This window comes from Myotis nattereri, assembly GCF_964212035.1.
Source record: "Myotis nattereri genome assembly, chromosome: 1".
Taxonomy (NCBI): Eukaryota; Metazoa; Chordata; class Mammalia; order Chiroptera; family Vespertilionidae; genus Myotis; species Myotis nattereri.
Genome location: NC_138075.1, coordinates 139,830,843 through 139,834,918, shown reverse-complemented (window position 1 = coordinate 139,834,918; position 4,076 = coordinate 139,830,843). Strand labels below are relative to the sequence as shown.

The 4,076-nt window shown below is 42.6% G+C and overlaps 1 pseudogene across 1 annotated transcript; it reads left to right on the top strand.

Annotated features, from left to right (window-relative positions):
* Positions 1-2,092: 2,092 nt before the first annotated feature.
* LOC308530314 (small ribosomal subunit protein uS5-like) lies at positions 2,093-3,004 on the top strand (annotated as a pseudogene). Its single transcript has one exon. The product of its transcript is annotated as a small ribosomal subunit protein uS5-like (transcript).
* The last annotated feature ends 1,072 nt before the right edge of the window (positions 3,005-4,076 follow it).

The following is a 4,076-nucleotide window of genomic DNA, read 5'->3' as shown; positions in this document are numbered from 1 at the left end:
CTCTTGGCCATCTGTATATCCACTTTGTAGAAGTGTCTATTTAGGTCTTCCTTTTGTTAAGTTGCATGAGTTCCTTATATATTTTTGGATATTACCCTTTATCAGATGTATCATTGACAAATATGTTCTTCCATATAGTGGATTCCCTTTTTGTTTTGTTGATGGTTTCTTTTGCTGTGCAGAAGCTTTTTATTTTGATGTAGTCCCATTTGTTTATTTTCTCCTTAGTTTCCTTTTCCCTAGGAGATGTCTCTATAAACATATTGCTATGAGAAATGTCTAAGATTTTGCTGCCTATGGTTGATTTTTGAAGTGTGAAGAGTGAAGAAGTTTTAAAGAAATCTGTCTCTGCACAATGTACCCCCTAAATTCATGTTTTAAATATATATGTATATTTTAATCCTGACCTGAGAACATGTTTTTATTGATTTTTAGAGTGGAAGAGAGAGAGAGAGTCATCTATGTGAGAAAGAAACATGTGAGAGAGAAACATTGATCAGTTGCCATCTGTTCATGTCTGGACTGGGATCAAACCCACAACCTAGGTATGTGCCCTGACTGGGAATTGAACCCGCAAACTTTTGGTGCATGGGATGACACTTCAATCAACTGAGCCATTTGGTCAGGACTAAATTCTTTTTTTAAGATTCTTTTTCCTTATTTAAACTTGTCATTTGAGCAACTGAAGTAGAAATATGAGCTCAGGATCCCCCTCTCAGTGAGAGAAGCACCTCCTACACAGCATCCTCACCAAAACAAATCTATTAAAACAGTCTCCAATCAAAAGTCAATAGGAAATCAGATGGGAGGTAAGGAAAAAGTGGCATTGAGTAGGCTTGTCAGCCTAGTCATTCTAGATCTTTCTAAGATCTCAAAGTTATCTCTCATAAGCTGTCTTTTCCTGGTTGGGTTTCACTTTTGTGGAATTTTTTTTCTTACTATAGGAGTGGTAAGGCATTAAAGTTTAGGGTGTGAGCCAAGAAGAAAATGGCAAAGAAAACAACCTGGCTACCTTTAGGCTAGGGTTCTAAGACATTGGAACAAAAGAAGTCTTTGCAACAGCTTGTGGTCCAGCTGAACTCACCAGGATCAGAAGAGCTGCATGCAGGCTGAGTGAAATTCTGTAGTAATAAATACTATTTACAACTGGAGGTTGCTTTTCACCTCCTACACAGATGGCTCCCTGGGGAACTTCATTCGGTTGGGCTGAATTTGCAGATCCTGATCATTCGTTAGGACCAAGACTGACTAATATCTCCTACTGCCATCACACAGCTCAGAGGTGGCAGGGAGGAGGGATACTTGTGACTAAGCAGGGTAAGCCAGGGTCCATGCCCTGTGAGTCTGAGCTGGGCAGATCTCTCCCTCTGTGATTCAGAAGCAACTCGGGAAAACCTCGGGTTCTCAGAGGAGCCACATGAGGACATATTCAGACGCAGTAGTAGGCAGCTGTCACCAGGCCTCCATCCTCAATCCTTAGTTTTGCTCCTGGCCTACACAAACAGCCTTTTCCTGAGGTCTGACCACTGGGAAACAGGAGTCAAGAAGCTAATCACCCACATTTTGAAACCCCAAACTTTTTTGTTTTTATAGTATCACAAGTTAAGAAACTTAGTGTATATACTCAGATGTAAATGGAATATGGTTTTTAAATATTCTAGGGAAAAAATAATTTTTACTTTAATATTTTACCTCATAAACAAATCAGAAATTCACCCTCAGACATTCTGGAAAGATCTACCACTCTCACACCAGGTTGGATTTGAGCATCAGGGCTTCACACAGTGACAGAGTGTGGGTACTTAATCCTCAGTCATCTGTTTATTCTACTTACCACCCAAATTCCCACTGTTCCTGATCTTATGGACCCAAGAGCTCTCTGATACTTGCCAGGCATCCACGGGCCACAGGACTCTGTGCTCCACGCAAAGCTGAACTCAGAGGTGCCTGCGATCTAGGGTTCCCAGATGGGACAAAAACAAACAAACAAAATTCAGATAAACAAATAATTTTGTAGTGTAAGTATGCTCCATGAAATATTTAGAACACGTACCAAAATTAGTCATTGGCTTCTTTCCAGAGGAAACACCAAATGGATAACGCTGGTGCTGCGGGAGGGCCCAGAGGCATGGGGGGCGGAGTGGGGGGGCTGGAATAGGAGGTGGAGGTGGCTTCTGTGGAGGATTTGGCAGCGGCATCCAGGGCCCGGGTTGAGGCTGGGGTCGGGGCAGGGGCTGAGGCCGCGGAGCTGGCAGAAGGACAAGGACAAGGAGTGGATCCCCGTCACCAAGCTGAGCCTCCTGGTCAAGGACATGAAGATCAGATCCCTAGAGGAGATCTATCTATTCTCCTTGCCCATCAAGGAGTTTGAGATCATTGACCTCTTCTTGGGGGCATCCCTCAAGGATGAGGTCTGGAAGATCATGCCTGTGCAAAAGCAAACACGTCCTGGACAGAGGACCCGGTTCAAGGCTTTTGTCGCCATTGGGGACTACAATAGACATGTTGGTCTGGGTGCTCAGTGCTCAAAGGAAGTAGCCACTGCCATCTGTGGAGCCATTATCCTGGCCAAGCTCTCTATTGTCCCCGGGCAGCGAGGCTACTGGGGAAACAAGCTCGGCAAGCCCCACACCATTCCTTGCAAGGTGGCAGGCGCTGTGGTTCTGTACTGGGGCGCCTCATCCCTGCCCCCAGGGGTACTGGCATTGACTCGGTCCCTGTGCCCGAGAAGCTGCTGCTGATGGCCGGTATTGACGACTGCTATACCTCGGCCAGGGGCTGCACTGCCACCCTGGGCAACTTCGCCAAGGCCACCTTTGATGCCATCTCTAAGACCTGTGCCTATCTCACCCCTGACCTCTGGAAAGAGACCCTGCTCACCAAGTCTTCCTTTCAGGAATTCACTGACCCTCTTGTAAAGACCCACACCAGAGTTTCTGTGCAGAGAGCCCAGGCTCCAGCTGTGGCCGCCATAATTTTATGCAAGAAAAAGAAAGTGAATTAAGTCTGCTTAAAAAAATAAGTGAGTCACTGTCTGTGTGAATTTCAGAGGTAACTGGATGTCCTGTGTTTTAAAATCTGACAACCCTTCTGTGAACGTCTTGCCAACGTTCCTCTCAGATCTTGTTGCCAATGTGGGGCATCTCCAAACACAGGGCCTGGGCCAGGTTAGCTCTGGGATTAGAAACCTCTTCTAATACTAGACCAGGGGAACTTTCGTTTCTGGGAAATTATTGTTCTCATTGGAATTACAGTTTTTAAACTAAACCGACACCGTCCTGCAGATGATACTGCTTTCCACCTGCCACATACCTGCCCTGAGGCTATGAATTATCAGCCCTTACCTTGAAATGGAGGAGGGGGATGGGATGAAAGTCTCAATGTTTATGTACAATTTTTATTTAGTTCTCTCTCTCTCTCTCTCTCTCTCTCTCTCTCTCTCTCTCTCTCCCCTTTTCTCTCTATCTCCTCTTTCTGCTTTCTTTTTGCAATATCAAAAAAAGTGTTGAAAAAAATATATTTTTATTTAGGTCAAGAGATTAGATAATTCTTACACTATAAAGAGATTTATAAAAATACAATAAGATTCTTAGAATCCCAGGAAGTCAGTGTCCCTTAGAACACAAATACAAAGAAGTAAACATGCCCACATCTTTTTTCTAAATTTACCTTTCAAGACCTTAGACTTTCAAGACCTTAGACTTTTTTCCATATAAGTGTGATCTCATTGTAACTCAAATGAAAAGTCTCTGACAACTACATATACTTGCTTTAAAAATACTTTTAATTTACTTTTTATGCATTTAATTTCATTGTTGTCTGGATTATTCCAAATACATTCAAATGAATGAATGAGATGACTGCACCAAAATGTGTGAAAAAAAAGATACTCATTGCAGCATTACTTATGAAAAAAAGACCAATGTAAGTGTCCTTCAATTGAATATTAATTAAGTAAATTGTGCTATAATTACCTACTCTGGTTATTAAACCTGATATTCATCATTATATCAGAGTTTCTAAAATAAGAAGTTAAATGATATAAGGAGTGGAAAAGAAGATATAAAACTCTCTTC